General features: G+C 42.9%; 1 long non-coding RNA gene and 3 other non-coding genes across 5 annotated transcripts in view; 3 read left to right on the top strand and 1 right to left on the bottom strand.

The window, feature by feature from the left end:
- Nucleotides 1-26,186, top strand: part of LOC126073542 (uncharacterized) — a 41,089-nt gene that overhangs the window by 7,852 nt on the left and 7,051 nt on the right. The window lies entirely within an intron of this gene.
- Nucleotides 14,951-15,022, bottom strand: TRNAE-CUC (transfer RNA glutamic acid (anticodon CUC)). The gene has a single exon. It is a non-coding gene; the product is annotated as a tRNA-Glu (tRNA).
- On the top strand, nucleotides 18,723-18,795 carry TRNAV-CAC (transfer RNA valine (anticodon CAC)). Its single transcript has one exon. It is a non-coding gene; the product is annotated as a tRNA-Val (tRNA).
- On the top strand, nucleotides 26,103-26,174 carry TRNAE-CUC (transfer RNA glutamic acid (anticodon CUC)). The gene has a single exon. It is a non-coding gene; the product is annotated as a tRNA-Glu (tRNA).

Genomic DNA, 26,186 nt, shown 5'->3' with positions numbered 1-26,186 from the left:
GGCAAAATCTGCTGCAAAGGACCTCTTCAAAGTGTTGAAGAGCAAAGATATCACCCTGAAAACTAAGGTGGACCTGACCCAAGCCATGGTATTTTCAATCCCATCATATGCATGTGAAAGCTGGACAATGAATAAGGAAGACCGAAGAAGAGTTGACGCCTTTGAATTGTGGTGTTGTCGAAGAATATTGAATATATCATGGACTGCCAAAAGATCGAATAAATCTGTCTCGGAAGAAGTGAGGCCAGAATGCTCCTTAGAGGCAAGCATAGTGAGACTGTGTCTTATATACTTTGGACACGTTGTCAGGACGGATCATTCCCTGGAGAAGGACATCATGCTTGGCAGAGTACAGGGTCAGTGGAAAAGAGGAAAATCCTCAACGAGGTGGTTTGACACAGTGGCTGCAACAATGAACTCAAGCATAACAACGATCGTAAGGATGGTGCAGGACCAGGCAGTGTTTCATTCTGTTGTGCATAGGATCGCTATGAGTCGGAACTGACTCGACGGCACCTGACAACAACAACAACATGATTCTTGGCAGGCAATTTTTTTTTTTAATTAACTTTTATTGAGCTTCAAGTGAACGTTTACAAATCAAGTCAGACTGTCACATATAAGTTTATGTACACCTTACTCCGTTCTCCCACTTGCTCTCCCCCTAATGAGTCAGCCCTTCCAGTCTCTCCTTTCGTGACAATTTGACCAGCTTCCAACTCTCTCTATCCTCCCATCCCCCCTCCAGACAGGAGATGCCAACACAGTCCCAAGTGTCCACCTGATATCATTAGCTCACTCTTCATCAGCATCTCTCTCCTACCCACTGTCCAGTCCCTTTCATGACTGCTGAGTTGTCTTCGGGAATGGTTCCTGTCATGGGCCAACAGAAGGTTTGGGGACCATGACTGCTGGGATTCCTCTAGTCTCAGTCAGACCATTAAGTATGGTCTTTTTGTGAGAATTTGGGGTCTGCATCCCACTGATCTCCTGCTCCCTCAGGGCTTCTCTGATGTGCTCCCTGCCAGGGCAGTCATCGGTTGTAGCCGGGCACCATCTAGTTCTTCTGGTCTCAGGATGATGTAAGTCTCTAGTTCATGTGGCCCTTTCTGTCTCTTGTGCTCTTAGTTATCGTGTGACCTTGGTGTTCTTCATTCTCCTTGGATCCAGGTGGGTTGAGACCAATTGATGCATCTTAGATGGCCGCTTGTTAGTATTTAAGACCCCAGACGCCACATTTCAAAGTGGGATGCAGAATGTTTTCATAATAGAATTATTTTGGCAGGCAATTTTTTTGTTCAATTTTTTAAATATGTCATCCCATTGACTTCTTGCCTGCATGGTTTCTGCCGAGTAGTCCAAGTTTATTCTTATTGGCTCTCTTTTGTAGGTGACTTTTCGTTTATCCCTTGCTGCTCTTATAATTCTCTCTTTATCTTTGGTTTTGGCAAGTTTGATTATAATATGTCTTGGTGACTTTCTTTTGACATCTACCTTATGCGGAGTTCAATGAGCATCTTGGGTAGATATCGTCTCATCTTTCACAATATCAGGGAAGTTTTCTGCCAACAAAAACCCCACAAATCTTCCACAATTCTCTCTATATTTTCTGTTATCCTTCCCTGTTCTGGTTCTCCAATCACTCGTAGGTTATTTCTCTTGATAGAGTCCCACATGATTCTTATGGTTTTTTCATTTTTTTAAATTCTTTTATATGATTTTTCTTCAAATATATTAGTGCCAAGTGATTTATCTTTGAGTTCTGAAATTTTAGTTTCTACTTGCTCAATTCTGCCCCTTTGACTTTCTATTGAGTTGTCTAATTCAGTAATTTTATTTTTAATCTTCTGAATTTCTGATTGTTGTCTGTCCATGGATTTTTCCAGCTTATTAAGCTTTTCATTATGTTCCTGAATAATCTTTCTAATTTATTCAATTGCTTTATCTGTGTGTCCCTTGGCTTGTTCTGCGTATTGCCTCATTTCCTACTTGATGTCTTGAAGGGTCCTGTATACTAAACTTTTGTATTCTGGCTCTGGCAATTCCAGAAATGTGCTTTCATCTAGAAGATCCCTGGATTCTTTGTTTTGAGAGTTTGTTGAGGTGATCACGGTCTGTTTCTTTATATGACTTGATTTTGTCTGTTGTCTCCGAGCTATCTATGAGTTATTGTATTAGTTTATGCTTGCTTACTCTGTCATAGCTTCTTGTTTTGTTTCGATATACCCAAATGGGTTGCTTAAGTGAGCTAGCTTGATTATTTTTGCCTTTGGAGCTCTGACATCCTGTCCCCAGATGGCTAGAGCTGTTATGAGGTATATCAGTCTAGAAGTCCATTCACTTTTTTTGTATGAATTCAGCTCAGGTTTCCAGGTAGCTGATCATCAAGTGTGTGATACAGGCTCTGTCCTACAGTCTTAGAGGGGCAGGGATGATTGGAGTATATACCAGTATCTGATTGCAGCAGGGGGTCACGCTCTGAACAAGACAGGGGGCTGAGAACTGACCCCCGAGTGTCTCTGAGGAAAGTGCGTCCCTGTTCCCTAGAGCATGCTGGTGGGTGGGTTCTGCAGATGGACCACAGGCACCCAAAGTTTTTGGTTGTAAGGACTGGGAGGTACCAGTTATCCTTGGACCCCTGTCATGGGTGGCTGGGTAACCTGAGTGGAGCTACCAGTCCTTAGGTCCCTGACATGGGTAGGTGAGGACCTTGTTTAATAGGCAAAGCAATGTCAAACGTCAAACACCACCTCTCCACCGCACAGCTGAAATGGTTAGAGTCTGCCAACAAGGGCCTATTGTCCTGAAATAGGCCCACAGAGGTCCATGCAGAGGGGAAAGGTGTTCAAAGCCCATGGGCCATTTATGCCTGTTCAGGAGCCGCTTCTGTCCTGAGCTCTGCCATTAGTGGAGCTGGCAAATTATCTTTTCCCCCAAATGCAAATTTTTTCCTTCTCCAAGGCCGGGAGGATGGCTCTAGGTGCTCAACAGGGCCTATCTCAGGCCCAAGGAATTCAGCCGCTGAAGCCAGCTTGGGGGTGGGGGGGGTGCAGTGAAATATACAAGTACTTAGCTTTTGCCACGAGCACTGTTCTTCTCAAGTTCTGGAGGTGTGAGTAGGGTGTGTGGCTGGCAGCTTCTCCCTGAGGAGAATGCTAGTACCAGCCGCCGCCGCCACCGCTCTGGGAATGGTGCCTGAGGGCTCCCCGCAATTCAGGTCCGGTAACTCCTCTCCGCTTCTGAATGGTCTCTTCCTCCCTCTGCCCCTCAGTTCATTTTCTAAGCTTGCCTTTGAAGCTCAGGGATACCAGCTCGTCACGAATATACTCATTTCACTTGTTTTTTTGGGTCTTTGTTGTAAAGAGGGCTCTGCGGAAGCGTCTATTTTGCCATCTTGACTCTGCCTCCGCGGAAAGTATTCTTCCCTTTTGGTTTTCTAACTCCAGATCTTTGCACATGTCATTATAACATTTTGTCTTCTTGAGCTGCCTTTTGAAATCTTCTTTTCAGCTCTTTTACTTCATTATTTCTTCCTTTCCCTTTAGCTATTCAACATTCAAGAGCAAGTTTCAGAGTCTCTCTGACATTGATCTTGGCCTTTTCTATTTTCCTGTCCTTTTAGTGGCCTTTTGCTTTCTTCATGTATGATGTCCTTGATGTCATTCCACAACTCATCTGATCTTCAGTTATTAACATTCAACACATCAAATCTCTTCTTGAAATGGTCTATAAATTCAGGCGGGATATACTCAAGGTTGTACTTTGGCTCTTGTGTATTTGTTCTATTTTCTTAAGTTTCAACTTGAACTTGTATATGAGCAATTGATGGTCTGTTCTGCATTTGGTCTATGATTAGTGAGTTGAAATGGACTGATACTGGCCATTTTGAATTGGACAATCATTTGGTCTACTATGCTGGGAATGACAAATTGAAGAGGAATTGTGTCAAATTCATCATCAAAAAGAACATTTCAAGAGCTATTCTGAAGTACTATACTTTCAGTGGTAGGATAATATCCATCCATCTACAAAGAAGGCCAGTTAATATGATTATTATTCAAATTTACACACCAACTAATGTCAATTAAATATTTTTACCAACTTCTGGGGTTTGAAATCGATCAAACATACAGTGAAGATGCATTGGTAATTACTGGTGATTCGAATTCGAAGTTGAAAACAAAGAAGGAGAATTGGTAGTTGGAAAATATGGCCTTGGTGACAGAAATGATGCCGGAGATAGCATGATAGACTTTTGCAAGACCAATGACTTCATTGCAAATACCTTTTTTCAACAACACAAATGGCAACTATCCATGTGGACCTTGCCAGATGGTATACATAGAAATCAAATCAACTACATCTGTGGAAAGAGACCATGGAGAATATTGTCAATATCATCAGTCAGAACAAGACTAGGGGTGACTACCAAACAGACCGTCAACTGCTGGTATGCAAATTCAAGTTGAAGCTGAAGAAAATTAGAACAAGTCTAGGAGAGCAAAGTACAACCTCAAGTATATCCCACTCGAATTTAGAGACCACCTAAAGAATAGATTTGATGCTTTGAACACTAATGACTAAAGACCAGATGAGTTGTGGAATGACATCAAGGACATCATACATGAAGAAAGCAAAAGGTTGTTAAAAAGACAGAAAAGAAAGAAAAGACCAAAATAGATGTCAGAAGAGGCTCTGAAACTTGCTCTTGAATGTCGAGTAGCTAAAGCAAATGGAAGAAATGATGAAGTAAAAGCTGAACAGAAGATCTTGAAGGTTGGCTCAAGAAGACAAAGTAAAGTATTATAATGAAATGTACAAAGACCTAGAGTTAGAAAACCAAAAAGGAAGAACACCCTTGGCATTTCTCAAGGTGGAAGAACTGAAGAAAAACTCAAACCTTGGGTTGCAATGTTAAAGGATTCTATGGGGAAAATATTAAACAACGCAGGACCCACCCACCAAAACAACGCAGGAAGCATTAAAAGATGATGGAAGGAATACACACAGTCACTGCACCAAAAAGAATTGGTCGCCGTTCAACCATTTCAGGAGGCAGCATATGATTGAGAACTGATGGCTTTGAAGGGAAAATCCAAGCTACACTGAAGGTATTGGCACAAAAGAAGGCTCCAAGAATTGATAGAATAGCAACTGAGATATTTCAACAAACGGATGCAGCACTAGAAGTACTCACTCGTCTATGTAAAAAAAATTGGAAGGCAGCTTTGCTGGCCAACCGACCGAAAGAGATTCATATTTGTGCCCATTCCAAAAAAAGATGATCCAATGGAAAGCAGAAATTATCAAACAATATCATTAATATTATGCACAAGTAAAATTTTGCTGAAGATCATACAAAAGTGGCTGCAGCAGTACAGTGTTTTTTTCTGTGGTACACGGGGTTGTTATGAGTCAGAACCAACTTGACAGCACTAACAACAACTCACATAATAGTTTAGCTTAGACTTTAAACAGATCTTTTTGAACAGACAAGACATTCTGTACATCTTGCTTTCTGCATGACTTGACGGTATGTCACAATATATTTTAAAAAATGTTTTGTTCTATCTTTCTGCTTCTTCATATACATATATATATATCCATGATTATGGATAACAATGCGAAGAATGGGAATTGTAGAATAGTTAATTGTGCTCATGAGGAACCTTTACATAGATCAAGAGGCAGTTGTTTGGACAGAACAAGGGGATACTGATTGGTTTAAAGTCAGGAAAGGTGTGCGTCAGGGTTGTATGTCAAGGATTTCATTTTATTTGGATCCACAATCAACAGCCATGGAAGCAGCAGTCAAGAAATCAAAAGACGCATTGCATTGGGTAAATCTGCTGCAAAGGACCTCTTCAAAGTGTTGAAGAGCAAAGATGTCACCCTGAAGACTAAGGTGTGCCTGACCTAAGCCATGGTATTTTCAATCCCATCATATGCATGTGAAAGCTGGACAATGAATAAGGAAGACAGAAGAATTGACGCCTTTGAATTGTGGTGTTGGGGAAGAATATTGAATATACCACGGACTGCCAAAAGAACGAACAAATCTGTCTTGGAAGAAGTGTGGCCAGAATGCTTCTTAGAGGCAAGGATGATGAGACTGCGTCTTACATACTTTGGACATGTTGTCAGGAGGGATCAGTCCCTGGAGAAGGACATCATGCTTGGCAGAGTACAGGGTCAGCGGAAAAGAGGAAGACCCTCAATGAGATGGATTGACACAGTGGCTGCAACAATGAGCTCAAGCCATTGTTCAGCAGAGTACTTCCTAGTTTTACTGGAACTCTGCTGCATGATTCATGAATCTTTCTGAAACTAAATAAAATTTTTAAATTTAACTTAAGCTTGGTCTGAATTTTAGCAATGTAAACCTTTGGAATTTTGCCTTTGGCAGTAAAGACAGGGGAAAAGACAAACTGTGTCTTTAAACACCAGAAATTTGGCAGTAGATTTTTTGTTCACATTTGGAGAGTAAACTGGTGCATACATTCTTAGTATTGGTCCGAGGTCAACCTAGCACTATTTAGTAAAATTAGACAGATAGCTGCTCTTAAGTCGACTCCAGCTCACAGCAACCCTATGTACAACAGAATGAAACGTTGCCCGGTTCTTCATCATCCTCACAATCACCAGCACGTTCTAGTCCGTCATTGTGCCTATTGTGCCAATCCACCTCACTGAGGGTCTCCTTCATCCTCAGAAGCTCTCTGCTTCACCAAACACAGTGTCATCTTTTAGCATTTGACCCCTCCTGATGACATGTCCAAAGCATTTGAGTTAAACAGTGTTTTGTCGTGATCCATAGAATTTCTCTGGCTGATTTTCTGAAGTAGCTTGCAGTTTGTCTTAGCCTGGAAGCTCCCCTGAAACATGTCCACCATGGGTGACCCTGCTAGGGACATAACTTCCAGCATCACAGTAACATGCAAGTCACCACAGTACAACAAACTGACAGGCAGGGTGGTGGCTAGTGAAATTAAGTGTGTACAAATGCTGTGCCCCAGCCATCTTGTTCTCGTGCATATACCATAGAGAAACCATTGCACAGAATCCATAAGAACACGTGTATAGAGATTGTCATTGTACTATTGTTTACAGTGCCTGAAAGGCAGGGAAAAATTAGGCATCTATAATTATGGAAATAGATAGATAAATGTAGTATAGGTGTGCTATGCATTTCTATACACTGATGGAAAAATGATCTAGATTGATTTAAAGACATAGTGCTGATTTAAAAAATTAAGAAATAGAAAGAGATTTATATGTTAACCCAATGCGTTAGTTGGAGTTCCTTTTAAGAAACAAATCACTAGAAAAGGATTTAATTCAGCCTTGGGAAGGCTGGAGGAGCAGAATTTAGGTGGAAACACTGGTCTATGGAGCTCAGTGATTTCCTCCCTTAATGCGCCAGCCAAGGCTAAAAAGGCTAAAGAAGCTGTAAATACTGCCAACGCCAGGGCCTCACACATCTACTGAGCTTGTTACTAGAAGCTAGAATAAAGCTGACAGCCACAAGTGTCTATAAACACATGTAGTTCCATAATCTTGTTTGCCATCAGCAACAGTATGGGAAATGTTACTTCTCATTTCTGGAAACTCTCTTGATTGCAACCTACTTTTTATCAAGAATTCAAGGCGGAAGGGAGTCCAAAAAGTATAACTTGTTAGCTTTCCACCTTTCCAAACAGAAGAAGGTTGAAGTGGATTTTGAATGAACCAACCCATGTTTAAAATTGTTTAAAAAAACCATACACACTAAGGAATCACTTTCCATTCCCCTCTCCCTCCAGGCCCTGGCAACTACAAAACTGCTTTCTGTCTCAGTGGATTTGCCTAGTCTGGATATTTTATATAAATGGAATTATACATGTGACCTTTTGTATCTGGCTTCTTTCACTTAGCGTAAAGTTTTCAAGATTCGTCCCTGTTGTAGCATGTATCCGGAATCCAGTGCCTTTAATGGCTGAATAATATTTCATCACATGGCTCGACCACATCGTTTATCCATTCATCCATTGATGGACATAGTGGTGATGGTTGCACGACATTGTGACTGCACTTAATGCCACTGATTTGTACACTTTAAAATGATTAAAACAGTAAATTTTATGGTACGTGTATTTTACCACAATTTTTCAAAAGTCACTTACACAAGAACACTATATATTTTTCGAAGACACACCCTTATTTACATACACAAAAAGGAAGTGGACTAAAAAGATAGATGGTAAACCCCTTATGGTTTGTTCCTCCCAGGAGTGGAGAAGGAAATGCGAGTGGGATAAACAGAAAACAAAGTAAGAACGAAAGAGCCTTGCTCAGAGCACTTCCTTTAATGTTTCTCAAACTAGAAGTATAATTACCTTCAGCTAGGAAAACAGAAAACTATATCCATGCAGACCAGCCTGCTGAAAAGACTAAGGAAAAGATTTTTAAAAATACAATGAGGGGGTGGAAATGAGGCTAAATATGTCGGAAATTCAAGACTAAATACCACTAATTATAATGGGTCCAAGTTCTCTCAGATCATGTACAAATTCCAGTTATAACAGTGTGTTAGAGAGAAAAGAGTTAAATATTACGAGCAGTACAAATAAAAAGAATGAAAATATGAGCCCTAATAGAGGAGTAATGTTCTAGCAAGTACCTGGAATGTAGTCAGATTGTATTACACTGAACTGGCCTCCTATGGGTGAGGAAGGTGTGGTAAAGGGAAAAAATCTTGGAATGATTTTCACTTATTCTCTTTTGTGTAAGTGTGGCCATCACAAGGTTGAGAGAAAATGGTATGGAAGGCACCAAACAACGGGAGGATAAAAAAATTCCTTCAGCCAGTGAAGAAATGAACTTCTCCTAGATTCATGCCAGCAGATTCACCAGAAAACCACTACCTGGGTTTGTAATCCAGGTCCTGGGTCATGCTTCCAACATAGGGCTCAAGGCTGTGAGAACTAAGAGGGTTGAATAGCCTTTAGCAACCATTCTATGCAAGTTATGGCAGGGAAGAGAGTACCTTGTTGAATGTTTTTGTTTTGCTCCCCATCAGCTTGCTTAGCTCTTAACCTAGTGTCTTAGATTCTTAATGCTGCTATAACAAAAATAGTTCAAGAGAGTGGCTTTAATGAACAGAAATTTATTTCATCACAGTTTAGGAGGCTAGAAGTCTGAGTTCAGGGCACTGACTCTAGAGGAAGACTCTGGCAGCTCTGAGGGAAAATGCTTGTCTCAGCTTCTCTAGCTGGCCATCCATGGAGTTCCTGGGCTTGCAAACTGGTCTGCCTCCATTATCTTCAGACACTGTAGGTCCTAGGTGGCTGGAGAGAGTGATGGAGTCCAGTTATATCCCCATGTCCACTTTCAGCCAAAAAACAAAGCCGAGCTCTGAGTGCTGATGTCCAGTGAGCAGGCAAGTCTGCATCTTCTCCAGGGTGGGGGAGCACTTGAACTTCAGGTGTGAAGGCAGCTTGGTGAGCACTGCACTGAAAGTAGCAACTGCGGGAGAAAATAGGCACATTCTTCCCCAAAGTTTTTTCTTTTTTTGAGCTTCGTTTCTAAGGAAGACCCTAGGGAGGATAACATCAAAGTCTTTCAACAAAAGAAACTCTTTGCCAACTGGCAGTATGAGGCCAGGGTGAAAACCTGTCCTGACAGGACTGCTCTGTGCAAACTGCCTGCGTTAAAATTCACAGTCTATGACCTGCTGAGCAGGAAAATAAAAAAAAGGCAAGCAAAAATGAGCCTCAAGTATTGAAATATAACAGCTCTTCAAAAAAAAATCTCAAGACTTAGAGGGGAGAAAACAAGCGATCGTGAAATCTGGGTGAGGTTCCCCTGGCTTCTGCAGTTTATACTCAGCCTTGCGGCCTGGTGTTGAAACTAATTCAGTGCAAGTCCCAAGGCTGGCTTGACCTTTGCTGGTTGTTTGATATTTTCAAACAACCAAATGCCCTTAGACACATATCTCATGTTTTGCTAAGGTGAGGCCGAAACATTATTGGAGTCACTAGGATTGATATCACCTATACTATACATGAATCCCTGGTGGTGTAGTGGTTAAGTGCTATGGCTGCTAACCAAAAAGTCAACAGTTCGAATCCACCACGTGCTCCTTGGAAATTCTATAGGTCAGTTCTCCTCTGTCCTATAGGGTCGCTATGAGTTGGAATTGACTCTGTGGCAATGGGTTTTTTATTTGGTATGCATGAATCTCCTCCCGTACCAGACCTTATGGAATCCTTGTTGTTAGGTGCCCCCCAGTCAGTTCTGGCTTATAGTGACCCTATGTACAACAGAACAAAACACTGCCTGGTCCTGCACCTACCTACTCACAATTGTTATGCTTGACCCCATTGTTTTGGCCACTGTGTCTATCCATCTTGTTGAGGGTCTTCTTTTTCACTGACCCTGTGCTTTACCAAGCATGATGTCCTTCTTCAGAGACTGGTCCCTCCTAATAACATGTCCAAAGTATGTGAGACAAAGTCTTGCCATCCTTGCTTCTAAGGAGCATTCTGGCTATACTTCTTCCAAGACAGATTTGTTCGTTCTTCTTGCAGTCCATGGTATATTTAACATTCTTTGACAACACCGTAAATGAAAGACATCAATTCTTCTTTGGTCTTCCTTATTCATTGTCCAGCTTTCACATGCATATGAGGAAGTTGAAAAGACTCTGGCTTGGGTCAGGTGCACCTTAGTCCTCAAAGTGATGAAACAGGCTGCTCAGCCATATCTTGAACAGTACCTGAACCAATTTTTTTTTTTAATTCCTTCTTCTTTCTCTCCTTTCCCTCCCCTAGCCCATCCTTGCCTCCAAGTAAGATCCTGATGTTAGCTCCCCAAATGGTTAAGTGTTAACCAACGTTTTCTCTAAGACTGTGGAAAACAAGTGATATTGATCTAAGCCTGTCAAATAAGACGAAGGATGGCGCCAGCTACCCCCTGAGCTGATGGGATAATGGCAGAAAAAGATCAACATGTTTGAGATACGACCACCAAAACCAAACAGAAGAAAGAGAGCGCACATTCCACAAGTCCCTAAAACTTATGGCCCCTTTTCCCTTAAAAACCCGAACCCATTGGTAGTCTAGTGAGACAGACGATTTTAGGAGGAGATCATTCCCCTCTGTCTCCATATACTGGTATATCTAATAAAGCTCTTGCTACCCACCTCACCCCTGTCTCAAGAATTGGCTATTTGCAGCAGGCAGCTCTAACTTGTGAAATTGCAGTAACAGTGACATCTTTGTCTTTTAACACTTTAAAGAGTTCTTTTACAGCAGATTTGTCCAATGCGATACATCTTCTGATTTCTCAACTGCTCCTTCCATAGGCATTTATTGTGGATCCAAGTAAAATGAAATCCTTGACAACTTCAATCTTTTCTCCACTTATCATGATGCTGCTTGTTGGTCCAGTTGTGAGGATTTTTGTTTAATCCATACTGAAAGCTGTATGTAGTCTTTGATCTTCATCAGTAAGTGCTTCAAGTCCTCTTCACTTTCAGCGAGCGAGGTTGTGCCATCTGCATATCATAGGTTGTTAATGAGTCTTCCTCCAATCCTAATGTCCCATTCTTTTCATGTAGTCCAGCTTCTGGGATTATTTGCTCAGTATATGGACTGAGTAGGTATGGTGAAAGAATACAACCCTGATGCACACCTTTCCTGACTTTAAACCATGCAGTATCCCCTTGTGCTGTTCGTACTACTGCTTCTTGGTCTATGTACAGTTTCCTCAAGAGCACAATTAAGTGTTCTGGAATTTTCATTCTTTGCAATGTTATTCATAATTTGTTATGATCCAAACAGTCAAATGCATTTGCATGGTCAATAAAACACATGTAAACATCTTTCTGGTACACTCTGCTTTTAGCCAAGATCCATCCGACATCAGCAATGACATCCCTCATTCCACATCCTCTTCTGAATCTGGCTTTAATTTCTGGCAGTTCCCTGTCGATATATTACTACAACTGTTTTTTAATTATCTTCAACAAAAATTTACTTGTATGTGATATTAATAATATTGTTTCATAATTTCCACATTCTGTTGGATCACCTTTCTTTGGAATGGGCACAAATATGGATCGCTTCCAGTTGGTTGACCAGGTAGCTATCTTCCAAATTTCTTGGCATAGACAAGTGAGCAACTCCAGCACTGCATCCGTTTATTGAAACATCTCAGTTGGTTTCCTTCAATTCCTGGAGCCTTGTTTTTCGCCAATGGCTTCAGTGTAGCTTGGACTTCTTCCTTCAATGCCGTTGGTTCTTGATCATATGCTTCTCCCTGAAAGAGTTGAACATCCACCAGCTCCTTTGGTACAGTGACTCCGTGTATTCCTCCATCTTCTTTTGATGCTTTCTGAGTCATTCAGTATTTTTCCCCATTGAATCCTTCAATGTTGAAACCTGGGGCTGAATTTTTTCTTCACTTCTTTCAGCTTGAGAAATGCTGACTGTGTTCTTCCCTTTTGGTTTTCTAACTCCAGGTCTTTTGCACATTTTATTATAATACTTCACTTTGTCTTCTTAAGCCGCCCTTTGAAATCTTCTCTTCAACTCTTTTACTTGATCATTTCTTCCTTTTGCTTTAGCTATTCGATGTTCAAGAGCAAGTTTCAGAGTCTCTTCTGACATTCATTTTGGTCTGTTCTTTCTTTCCTGTCTTTTTAATAATCTTTTGCTTTCTTCAGGTATGGTATCCTTGATGTCATTCTACAACTTGTCTGGTCTTTGGTCATTAGTGTTGAATGCGTCAAATCTATTCTTGAGATGGTCTCAAAATTGAGGTGGGGTATACTCAAGGTTATATTTTGGCTCTCATGGATTTGTTCTAATTTTCTTCAGCTTCAACTTGAACTTGCATGTTAGCAATTGATGGTCTATTCCACAGTAGGCCACTGGCTTTGTGCTGACTGATGATATTGAGCTTCTCCACCTTCTCTTTCCACAGATGTAGTTGAATTGATTCCTGTATATTCCACCTGGTGAAGTCCATGTGTACAGTCGCTGTTTACATTGTTGAAAAAAGGTATTTGCAATGAGGAAGTTGTTGGTCTTGCAAAATTCTATCATGCGATCTGTGGCATCATTTCTATCACCAAGGCCATGTTTTCCAACTACTGATCCTTCATCTTTGTTTCCAACCTTCACATTCCAATCACCAGTCATTATCAATGCATCTAACAGAATTCTTAGTAGTATTTTTTATCAACTTTAATCATGAAATAATAAGTTATATAGTGGTAAATTGCTAAACTGTACTATTTCTTAGATTATATGAATACTAACAGCAAAATATTTGTAAAATATTTCTACATTGAATTACAGCATTATTACTTACAACATTATTACTAAATGAACAGAAGTGTTTTTCTCCCTCTTTTTCTTTAATTACTATTTCCTTCTCAAAAAGTTATTAATATAGATTCACAAATATGAATTACCCCAATATTCATAACTAAAATACCAGATAATTTGGCAAAATGAGCAACTATAAAAACAGCAGCAACAAAAACAACAGTGGGTGCTTCTAGCAGGTATTTGCAGGGCATGCAGACAAAATCACATGATTTGAAGTGTTATTGTAATTGGGTAATAATGACAGTTCTCTCCAGAGCACATTAGAATGTTCAAAAAGCAAATTGGCACAGAGTTGTAGACTTGTAGGTATATTGATACATGTAAGCTGGGCTTACGAAAACATTTTTGTTGTTATAACTGTTTTTATTTTTGTAAAAAATAATAAATTTCTGCTTGAACATTGCACAAAAATTTTATAAACAGTCATTTTGGTGTCAACCCCTCTGACAGTGTCACCTGGTTTGGTCTGCACCCCATCCTTCACACACACCCCTAGTAATGCCACTTTAAAATATGAAGGTGTGATTAAAATATCAGACTTAAATTGAGTCGCATAGAACAAGAGACACCTCAAGACCCGGAGAGGGGACAGTGGAGAGGTGCTGAGGCAAAAGGGCTTGAGAAGAAACAGGGCAGGTCAGGCTCCAGGGAGAGTGCAGGGTACAGCCAGGAGGGAGGGTTCTACTGTTCCTGGGTGGACTGGAAATGTGGATCATTTTGAGTGTGTGTGATGAAATATATAACAAAACATATGTCATTTCAACCATTTTATGCGCACAATTCAGTGACATTAAGTTCACCTTGTTGTGGAACCATCACCGCTATCTGTTTTCAAATTTCGACATGTACTGTGGAGCGTGCAATTAATTTTACTCCAAGGATTTGGCCTTTTGCACTAGTTCCCAGGAGGTAATCTCTAAACTCTTGAATTTCCCCAGTGCTTGGAGTCTGTAGTTCATAGAAGGGGCTCTAGGTCACACCTCAGAGTGTGCAAGAGGGGCCTCTTTGAGAGGACAAAAAGGAGGGGTCTCCAAGAGGCTAGTTTAGAGGGATATTGCCAAAGGAAAGCAGTAACCAAAAGAATCTAGAGTTATCTGTAAGTTACTCTCAAATGCGATAGCAAATGCATACATATGGAGAGACTGACAAAGCAAATGTGAAAAGTGTTCTCTGGTAAAATGTGCGGGAAGAACATTATTAAAAAACCAGCGCTGTCGAGTCGATTCCGACTCATAGCGACCTTATAGGACAATTCTTATAGGACGAATATACGCAGTTACTATAGATGTTTCAAAATTTTTTGAAAAGGAGGATTGGAGCTCTTGTCCCACGTTCTATTTTGTTCTCTTGAGATGAAATCTCTGAAAGCGAAAGGTTAGGCTTCTAAGATGAGGACAGCAGAAGCGGTGGCGGTTCCCGGTGACCCACAGCAGGATGCAGTTCTTGGGGGCTCCCAGTCGTTGAACAGCTGCTCAGCACCTCTCACTTCTCCAAGCCTAGGCAATGCCCGGCCTCCTCGCATTAAACGGGGCTAAAGAAGATTTCTGAGGAGGAGAGACGTAGCAAAAGCTCCCTTCCCTGGCCGGGAATCGAACCCGGGCAGCGGCGGTGAGAGCGCCGAATCCTAGCCACTAGACCACCAGGGAACTGGTAGGCCGTCCTTTTTCTCCCGCCTCCCAGCCGAACATCGCTTTGCACCAAACTCGGGGAAGCCGGGACGCCTACCTGCCCGGGTGCCGCCCTCTCCTCCTGCGATCGTCCCCGAAGGCCCTTTCCTCCCCGCCTTCTCCAAAAGGCGAGCCAGCCTGCCGCACACCGAGAGCTCTCAGGTCGCCACTGTCTCGGAGCGAGGTGGCTCTTCCCCGCCCTACCTCAGACCTGGCCTAGACGTGCGCCTTTGCGTCGCGGCAGCGCGTGGAGACGTGGTGGCCGGGACCAGGGCAGGGGGCGAGCTTGCAGGGAGGGGGCGCCCAGGGTGGGAAGGGGGCCGAGCAGGAGCCCCGAGATGTCCAGCATCAAAAAGGGCTCAGACCGATGCGGAAACGGAGACAGCTTGGATGGAAATATTTCAAACCTGGTCCCGGGACCCCGAATTGAACCCCTAAAGCCCGCTGCACCTGCAGTTTTGCCATCCTTCCAAATGCTCGGACAAAAAAACTGCGAGTTCTCCTTGAAGCCGTTCTTTTCCACAGAGCCCACATCTAATCAGTTAGGAATTCATCTCTTCTTGTTCGTCAGATGTGGACGTTGGCCTACCCAGTCCCTCCCTTTCCTGAGCTCTGAATTGGGACCAACGACTCTCCTAATACAGGCTGGAGATCAGTTTAAGGCGCGACCCCGGGCTCGCTCAGACCTTAGGGTTCGAGACCCTTAATCCCAGGGTACTGGGGTTGGACAGCCTCAGCCCCTTTTCTTTGGCTCTGTCCCTCAAAATCAGCCTCTTCCTGGCCTGTCTTGAAGAGTCAGAGACATGCCTGAGACCCCTCCGCTCGACTCGTCTTAGGAACCACGAACCCCCCACTCCCTTCGGGTTCTGCCTGCAGAGAAGCTTCCAAAGGCGCCTTTTTTTCCGTTTCTTGAACCCGGAGAGGCGCAGGTGTGCGATGCGCCCGGACGCACGCGGTCGTTTGTGGTTCCCCAGTAGCCTGCTGTCCCGTCCACCTCTGTAGGTCCCCTTTGTCCTGTTTAGGAGGGACCCAAAGGGTCCTGACGGGGCAGAAAGGCGTTGAATCCTCCCTCTCCTCTGGGTGGGCGGTGGAGGCGGAAGACAGATCAAGGAGGGAAGGAAAGAAGACAAGTACGTTATGAATTTCCGCAGTCCGCATCGTCTGGAACTCGGTCCTAGGTCGCTGGTGAGCGTGATGTGGTCCTATTGTATCCTCGCTTCCACTTTGAACCAAAAAACAAAGCCGCGCGCTCCGCGTCCTGGTTTCCAGTGAGCAGGCAAGTCTGCGCCTTTCCCAGGGTGGGAACGCTCGAACTTCGGGTGTGAAGGCCGCTCGGTAAGCACTGCACCAAGAGCAGCAACTGCTGGACAAAATAGCATGTTTTTCTCTAAACTTTTCTTTTCTTTTTTTTTAACTTTACCTCTAAGGGAAACCATAGGCAGAATAACATTAAAGTCTTTCAGCAAAAGAAACTCTTTGCCTAATGGTGGTTGCTGTGCGGCGAAGGTGAAAATCTGTCCAGACACTGTGGCTCTGTGCAAACCGCCTGCGTTAAAATTAGCACTCCCTGACCTGCTGAGCAGGAAAATAAAAAAGGCAAGCAAAATGAATCTCTAGTGTTGAAACATAACTGCCCTTCAAAAACAATCTCAAGACTGAGGAGGGAGAAAGCAAGCGATCCTGAACTCTGCGTGAGCTGCCCCTGGGTCCTGCGGTTTTTACTCGGCCTCCTGGCCTGGTGTTGAAACGATTTCAATGCAGGCCCCGAGATTGGCTTGGCCTGTGTTGGTTTTTCGACATTTTCAAAGAGCCAAATGCCCTAAGACACATGTTTCTGCCTTTGTTAAGGTAGAGCTAAGACATGAAGGCATGATTAAAGTATTGGACTTGAGTCTCATGGAACAAGAGACCCCACAAGTGTCATAAGGCGGTCAGAGAGGTGCTGAGGCAAAAGGGCTTGAGCGGAAAGAGGGCAAGAGTGCAGGTCAGGCCCCAGGGGGAGCGCAGGGTAGGGCCAGGAGGGAGGGTTCTTCTGCTGTTCTGGGGCGGACTAGAAGTGCAGACCATTTTGAGTTTGTGTGATGAAATATATAGCAAAAACACTTGTCATTTCAACCATTTTATGTGCACAATTCAGTGACATTAATTAGGTTCACCGTGTGTAGAATCATCCCCACTATCCGCTTCCAAATTTCCTCAGCATCCTAAACAGAAATTCAGCGCCGTTTAAGCAATAATTGCTGCTTTTTCCTTCCCACCCACTCTGGTAACCACTAAATAAACTTTGGTCTCTATGCATTCGCCTATTTTAGATATTCCATATTAAGTGGGGTCATGTAATATTTGTCCTCTTCTGTCTGGCTTATTTCATTCAGCATAATTTTTCTAGATTCATCCATGTCTTAGCATGCATCAGAACTGCCCTTTCCCCTGATGGCTGAATAAGCCAAAAGGTTGAAAGTTCGAATTCATCTTTCCCTCCTTGGATATCCTATGGGGCAGTTCTACTCTGTCCTCATAGGGTCTCTATGAGTCGGAACTGACTCGAAGGTAAAGTTTTTTTGTCTTTGTTTTTTTTTTTTTTTTTTAAATTTTTACTGTGCTTTGGGTGAAAGCTTACAAATCAAGTCAGTCTCTCACACAAAAACTTATACACACGTAAAGTTTTTTTTAATGGATATAACACATTTTGTTTATCCATTCCTCTGTTGATGAACAATTGGTTTGTTTACACTTTTTGGATATTGTGAATAGTGCTGCAATGAACATTGGTGTACAAGTATCTGCATTACTACTTTGAGTTCTTTGGGGTATATACCTAGTAATGGAATTGTTGGCTCATATGGCATTGGTTTTTTTGGGTTGGTATGGTCGCTCTGAGGTGGAATCGACTCGACGGCACTGGGTTTTTGTTTTTTTTTTTTTTGGTATGGTAATTGTTTAACTTTTTGAGGAACCACCAAAGATTTCCACAGAGACTGAAGCATTTTACAATCCCACCAGCAATGGGTGAGAGTTGCAGTTTTCCATATCCTGGACAACACTTGTTTTCTGTTTTTCTGCCAATCCGTTAGGTACTCGACTACTAACTGACAATCTGCTTCTCTAAGGTCACAGCCTTGAAAACCCTCTGGAGCAGTTTTACACTGCGCTCATAGGGTCGCCATGAGTCGTAATGACTCCATGGCAACTAACAAGTGCAGGGGCGAATAACGACTAATGACATTGAGCATCTTTTCATGGCAACACGGATCGTTTGTCGAGAGCCAAGAGCACTTACTACCAGCGCCGTTAAAAGGGCCACAGAGGCTCCGGTCCAAAGCCCCGGGGTGGCGGCGTTCACAGCTCCTGGACTGTGGAGCTGGAGAGGCCCAGAGGAGCTCAGTTCTGAAAATGGAAACCCTAGTGAGCTGCGAAGGTCCCGAAGCCGGGATGTGGGCCCCAGAGCTTCTCGCTTCCGGGGTGGGCTCAGAAAACAGAGTTAGGGCCTAGCGGAAGCCGCAGGCTCCTTGGCCTGAAAGGGTTGTTGGTATTTTTCCCGAGAGCTTTCTGTAACACTTTGCCGCTGGCAGTAGAATTTCAAGTGTAGTTGAATTTCGCATGTTGGACGCCGGCATACTTAGGGGCCACAGGTCTTACGATGTGCATGGATAAAATCTTAGGTCCCGCCTATCGCGCGGTTTCCGTAGTGTAGTGGTTATCACGTTCGCCTCACACGCGAAAGGTCCCCGGTTCGAAACCGGGCGGAAACAACTTCCATTTTCTCAAAATTAATTGTTCGTCAATAGTTTCCTAATGGGGGGGGGGGGGGGGGAGGTGGAGAACATGGGAGGAGGTCTCCAGTTACTCAGCATCGTAAACCAGACCTCATTTCTATGCCCTACGTCAGAAGGGAGACCAGCACACAATTCTCATCTGCCTTTGGGAGACGGGGCACCGAACACGTCCTGCTTAAAGTTTGTTTTCATTCCGGATAGTTTTAAAGGTCCTCTTTTATCACCTGAACCTTCTCCACAGGCTGACGCTGAGGAAGAGATTATATCTTTGAAGGCGAATTTCCTGTGAGCCCCACTTGGCCGGGAAACACTGGTGGCGTAGTGGTTTAGAGGTACAGCTGCTAACCAAAAGGTTGGTAATTCAAATACACCAGGCGCTCCCTGGAAACCCTATGGGCAGTTCTACTCGGTCTTATCGGGTCGCCATGAGTCGGAATCGACTCGACCGCAATTGGTTTTGACTACTTCGCAGATTCCCTCCAACCTGAGCACAGTTGCAGACAGAGCCAAAGAAAACAAATCTAAATCTGCATCTGGGACTCGTAGCGTCAATACTCTGTACTCACACCAATTAAACGTGTATTTTTTATATTAACACTTGTATGCATACCTCTGTCCCAAATAATCCGCTGAAAACTGTAAGCCTCCATGTGGAGGCTTAGGTTACTGACCATTTTTATAAATACAATTCACCATGTATGGTGTAAAGATCCTGGAAGGCTCTCACTCCTTTGCTCACTTTTTTTCCTGCTTTTTACGGGCACCTCCTGATTCTGCCTAGATCAGTTCAGGACCTCAGCTTTGAACGCTTCCTTAACCTAGTTCTCTCGTGGATGCGCTTAGGTTCCGTGGCGCCAGATGGCGCTGTTGAGAACAGCTCAGTGGCGTGCACTGGTATTGTTAGAGGTCATAGCGGAATCCTCAGGGATTTGCCTGCCCTTTACGCGTTCGAAAAGCCCAAGGGCCCTCCTCACAGCTTCCTGCCAGCTCTGTATGGATTTTTACTGGTAAATTTAGCCCCTTCCCTGGCGCCTAAGACAATGCCCCTAACATCTTCACCACCTTTGGGGTATCTGCCCGGCTCTTGATTCGGAGGTACTCTTCTTCTTGAAGGTTCAGTTACTTGATCTCGCCTGCATAGTGCACTAAGGCCCAGGGTACGAATTACAGGTCAACAGTGACTTTATGATTTTTCTCCTGGACTTCATGGATTAGCCAGGAATATAGGCAAATGTGACAAGGATATTAGTTCTAAAAGCTCCATAATGCAGAAACACGCTAGAACCTACTTCTTGCCTTGGAAGACAAGGCCTTCTGGTATAGCTGTTGCATCTTAGGCCAAGCACAATCCTTCCAAGGATCCAATCTGACCCCCAATGTTGCCAATTCATTGGATAGACAAACTCTTTAACATCTTTTGTTCCAATCAACACTGGGATTTTTTTTCTTTCCCACATTTTCCTCAGTTGACAGCAGCCCTGCTCCTGGCTGCTGGATCTCTGCCTAGACCAGACTTACTTTGTAATAAAGACTTCAGCAACGGTAGTAAATGAGGTTATGCTGGCAGAGAGAAAAGAAGAAAAACAACTATATGCTTTGGCCAGAGATTGAACCTAGGTCGGCAATGTGTGAGGGGAGGATTCTAGCTGAACCACAAATGCTCCTACCTTAGAAATTCCTTCGTAACTCATAACACATCCAATAACCCATGGTCTGGTTTTGTCCACCATCTATATTTGGCCCAAGGTCTTGGTTTTCCAACCTCCTTCGCAGAAATGGAAACAGACTGGCAAACCTGGACTCAATGACCTCACAGCTCCTCATTACCCTGAGGGCCCTCTTTTTTCCTGGAGCTGCATCATATGAAAGAGCAATGCAGCTTGGATCCAGCTCTTCCTCAAGGCCATAAATGTCCAGCCGAGGAGGTCCAAAACCCCAAACTGTCCTGTGCTAAAGGCCTTCATTATCCTAGGGCATCTCTGAGAATTGACTACTAAGTATTACCCGAAAACCAAATTCCAGACTGTTTCTTCCAGGGAGCTTCAGAGAGGGGCTTAGGGAACTAACACAGCAGAATTAAACACCAAACGGCCAACCATTCTAACCAGCACTTTCACTTGCTCTGATCCTTGCTACCTAAATTCCAAGGGCAGCCAGAGGCTCACACTTCCTCCAATAAGTGTCCATGTCTTAAAGCCAACACAAATTCAGCTCCTGTTGACACAAACTGTCTCAATCAGTTGGGCACTTGAAGTTTTCGTTCAACACGTCCCATAGAATCCAGGGTCCAATGGCCAAAAAAGAGAGGAATGCCAGTGGTGAGTGACTGCATGTATTGGTGTGGTCCAGATGGCTTCAAGATCCCGATAATTTGGAATCAACTCAATTTGGGTGATGCAAATGTTTGTAATTTTATCTTCAAGTAGTAAGAACAGGGAAAATCACAAACAAGGTCTTGAAAACCAGAAATTTGGCATCAGGTTTTTCCACATTTGGGAAGTAAACTGATGCAGTCATTATGAAAAGCATTCTCAAACAGTCTGTCAGTATTTAGTGAAATTAAATGTATCCTATACCCAAGCCATCCTGTTACTTTGTATATATTGTTGTTGTTGTTAGGTGCCCTCCAGTCCCTTCTGACTCAAAGCGACCCTATGCACAACAGAACGAAACACTGCCTGGTCCTGCGCCATCCTTACGATTGTTGTTACGCTTGTGTATACCACAGAGAAATAGTTGCATGGTTCCCATAATTAGACATGTATGGGGATTATTGTCGAAATGTTGTTTGTATTGTCTGAGAGGTCAGGAGAAACTATATACCTATTATAGGAACAGATTAATAAATGTGGTATAGGCATGCCATGGAATTCTATGCAGCAGATGGAAAAATGATCTGGATTGATTTTTAAAAAACAGTGCTGATTGAAAAATCAAGAAATAGAAAAATATGCACTGCTAGTGGAAATGTAAAGTGGTGTAGCTACTAAGGAAAGCAATTTGGAAGTCTCTCCAAAAGTTAAACGGAATTTTCACGTGACTCAGTAATTCCATTTCTAGGTATATACCCAAAGAATTGAAAGAAAGTACTCAAGCGGGTATTTGTGCACCAATGTTCGAAGTAGCACCATTGACGAAAGCCAAAAGGTGGGAAGAACCCAAGTGTCCATCAACAGATTGAGGAACAAAATATGCTACATGATACAATGGGATATTATTCAACCATAAAAAGGAATGAAGTCGTTCTGGTTCATGCTGTATGACATTGATGAGCCTTGTAATCACGCTGAGTAAAACAAGTCAAACACAAAAAGACAAATACTATATAGTTCCAAGTAGATGAAAAAAAAAATTAATTATTTTTGAATAGACAAATTCAGAGAGACAGGGAGTATATTAGAGGTCACCAGGGGCTGGGGAAGAGGGTAATGGGGAGTTATTACTTTGTGGACACAGTTTCTACTTGGGGTGATGAAAAAGTTTTGGAAGTAGAACCCTGGTGAGATAGTGGTTATGAGCTATGGATGCTAACCAGAAGGTAAGCAGTTCAAATCCACCAGGCACTCCTTGGAAACTGTATGGTGCAGTTCTGCTCTGTCCCACAGGATCACTATGGATGAGTCAGAATTGACTCAGTGGCAGTGGGTTTTTTTTTTTTTTAGTGATAAATGTTGCACAATTTTGTGAATGTTCTAATGACACTGAATTGTACACTTAAAATGGTTAAAACGGAAAATTTTATGTTACATATATATTCTTTTTTTATTGTGCTGTAAGTGAAAGTTGACAAATCAAGTCAGTCTCTCAGACAAAAACTTATACACGCCTTGCTATGTACTCCTAGTTGCTCTCCCCCTAATAAGACAGCAAGTCCTCCTCTCCACCCTGTATTCCTGGTGTCCATTCAGCCAGCTCCTGTCCACCTCTACCTTCTCATCTCCCATCCAGACAGAAGCTGCCCATATAGTCTCATGTGTCTACTTGAGCCAAGAAGCCTACTCCTTACCAGTATCATTTTCTGTCTTATAGTCCAGTCCAGTACCTGTCTGAAGAGTTAGATTTGGGAATGGTTCCAGTCTTGGGCTAACAGAACGTCTGGAGACCATGACCTCTGGGGTAGTTCCAGTCTCAGTCAGACCTTTAAGTCAGGTCTTTTTATGAGAATTTGAGGTCTGCATCCCACTGTTCTCCTGTTCTATCAGGGATTCTCTGTTGTGTTCCCTGTCAGGGCAGTCATCTCAGGAAACTTCTTAGTTTTTGGTTTAGTCCAGCTGTGCTGACTTCCCCTGTACTGTGTGTTGTCCTTCCCTTCGCCTAAAATAATTCTTGTATACTATCTTTTTTTTTTTTATCTAGTTAGTGAATACCCCTCTCCCCCCGCCCACCCTCATAAGCATCAAAGAATGCTTTCTTTTCCCTTTAAACCTTTTCTCGAGTTCTTCTAATAGTGGTCTCATACAATATTTTCCTTTTGCGACTAATTTCACTCAACATAACGCCTTCCAGATTCATCCATGTTATGAGATGTTTTGAGGAGTCATTGGTGTTCTCTATTGTTGTGTAGTATTCCGTTGTGTGAATGTACCATAGTTTGTTTATCTGCTCATCCGTTCATGGGCAACTAGGTTGTTTGCATCGTTTTCACTATTGTGAACAGTGCTGCAATGAACATGGGTGTGCATACATGTATTCATATGAGGGCTCTTATTTCTCTAGGATATATTCTAAGTAGTGGAATTGCTGGATCATATGGTACTTCTGTTTCTAGCTTTTTAAGGAAGCTCCAAGTTGATTTCCAAAGTGGTTGTACTATTTTACATTCCCATCAGCAGTGTATAAGTGTTCCAGTCTCTCCACAGCCTCTCCAACATTTATTATTTTGTGTTTTTCTGGATTAATGCTAGCCTTGTTGGGGTGAGATGGTATCTCATTGTAGTTTTGATTTGCATTTCTCTAATGGCTAATGATCCTGAGCATTTCTTCATGTTAGCTGCCTGAATGTCTTCTTTGGTGAAGTGCCTGTTCATATCCTTAGCCCATTTTGTAATTGCATTATTTGTCTTTTCATTGTTGAGGTTTTGCAGTATCTTGTAGATTTTACAGCTTACACCCTGATCAGATCTGTCATAGCCAAAAATATTTTTCCAGTCTGTAGGTTGTCTTATTTACTCTTTCGGTGAAGTCTTTTTTTTTTTTTTTTTATTAACTTTTATTGAGCTTCAAGTGAACGTTTACAAATCAGGTCAAATGTCACATATAAGTTTATATACACCTTACTCCGTACTCCCACTTGCTCTCCCCCTACTGAGTCAGCCCTTCCAGTCTCTCGTGACAATTTTGCCAGCTTCCAACTCTCTCTATCCTCCCATTCCCCCTCCAGACATGGTGAAGTCTTTTGATGAGCATAATTGTTTGATTTTTAGGAGCTCCCAGTTACCTAGTTTCTCTTCTTGTGTTTGTACAATATTAGTAATATTTTGTGTACTGTTTATGGCATGTATTAGAGCTCCTAGCATTGTCCTTATGTTTTCTTCCATGATCTTTATCGTTTTAGATTTTATATTTAGGTCTTTGATCCATTTTCAGTTAGTTTTTGTGCATGGTCTGAGGTATGAGCCTTGTTTCATTTTTTGCAGATGGATATCCAGTTATGCTAGCACCATTTGCTAAAGAGACTATCTTTTCCCCAGTTAACTGACTTCCAGCCTTTGTCAAATATCAGCGGCTCTGGATTCTCAGTTCTGTCCCATTGGTCTATGTATCTGTTGTTGCTCCAGTACCAGGCTTGTTTGATTACTGTGGCAGTATAATAGGTTCTAAAATCAGGTAGTGTAAGGCCTCCCACTTTGTTCTTCTTCTTCAGTAATGCTTTACTTATCTGGGGCCTCTTCCCTTTCCACATGAAGTTGGTGATTTGTTTCTCCATCACATTAAAAAACGCCGTTGGAATTTGGATCAGGATTGCTGGTATTTGTAGATAGCTTTGGGTAGAATTGACATTTTCACAATGTTGAGTCTTCCCATCCGTGAGCAAGGTATGTTTTTTACTTATATAGGCCTCTTTTGGTTTCTTGCAGTAGTGACTTGTAGTTGCCTTTGTATAGGTCTTTTACGCCTCTGGTTAGATTTATTCCTAGGTATTTTATCTTCGTGGGGCTATTATAAATGGTATTGATTTGGTGATTTCCTCTTCCAAGTTCTCTTTGTTGGTGTAGAGGAATCCAACTGATTTTTGTATGTTTATCTTGTATCCTGATACTTTTGTGAAATATTCTATTAGTTCCAGTAGTTTTCTTGTGAATTCTTTGGATATTTCTGTATATAAGATCTATCATCTCTGCAAAGAGACATACTTTTACTTCTTCCTTACCAATTTGGGTGCCCTTTATTTCTGATTTACGTCAGAACGGACTCAAAAGGAACCCTTAGTAAGTCCAGGACCACCTGTATGGCAAATCCTTTAGAGCATGTGCCTTAGGGGCGGAAAAGGGGAGTGGGATAAATAATGAAAGACGGTAGTAAGAAAGGACTTCTCTCAGAACACCCACTATCCTGTGTCCTGAATTACGAGCGTAACTGCCTTAATCCTATGCACCTGAGATCTAAGAATTTATATTAATTTATTACTTAATTTATATTAAGTAATCAGTAACATAGAGTTTCAAAAAATGCTGTAGACGAATTCCTAACTAATTAGATGTGGGGTCTGTGGAAAAGAACGGTGCCAAGGGGAAATCGCAGTTTTTTGTCTGAGCATATGGGAGGATGGAGTTGCCATCAACTAAGATGGGAAAACTGCAGGTGCAGCGGGTTTTAGGGGAAAGATCTGGTGTTCAATTCCGGGTCCCGGGTCCCTTTGGAAGTTTTCCGTTCAGGCTGTCTCCGTTTTCGCATCCGTCTGAGCCCTTTTTGATGCTGGACATCTCCGGGCTCCTGCTCGGCCCCCTTCCCACCCTGGGCGCCCCCTTCCTGCAGGCTCGCCCCCTGCCCTGGTCCCGGCCACCACGTCTCCACGCGCTGCCGCGACGCAAAGGCGCACGTCTAGGCCAGGTCTGAGGTAGGGCGGGGAAGAGCCACCTCGCTCCGAGACTTGTGGCGACCTGAGAGCTCTCGGTGTGCGGCAGGCTGGCTCGCCTTTTGGAGAAGGCGGGGAGGAAAGGGCCTTCGGGGACGATCGCAGGAGGAGAGGGCGGCACCCCGGAAAGTAGGCGTCCTGGCTTCCCAGAGTTTGGTGTAAAGAGAGCTACTGTCAGGAGAAGAGAAGAAGAGGTTCACTTACGGCTTCCCTGGTGGTCTAGTGGCTAGGATTCGGCGCTCTCACCGCCGCGGCCCGGGTTCGATTCCCGGTCAGGGAAATTCGTTTTGTC

The sequence above is a fragment of the Elephas maximus genome, chromosome 3, assembly GCF_024166365.1.
Source record: "Elephas maximus indicus isolate mEleMax1 chromosome 3, mEleMax1 primary haplotype, whole genome shotgun sequence".
Taxonomy (NCBI): Eukaryota; Metazoa; Chordata; class Mammalia; order Proboscidea; family Elephantidae; genus Elephas; species Elephas maximus.
Note: the sequence above shows the minus strand (reverse complement) of the source record. Positions and strands in the feature narration are given on the sequence as shown.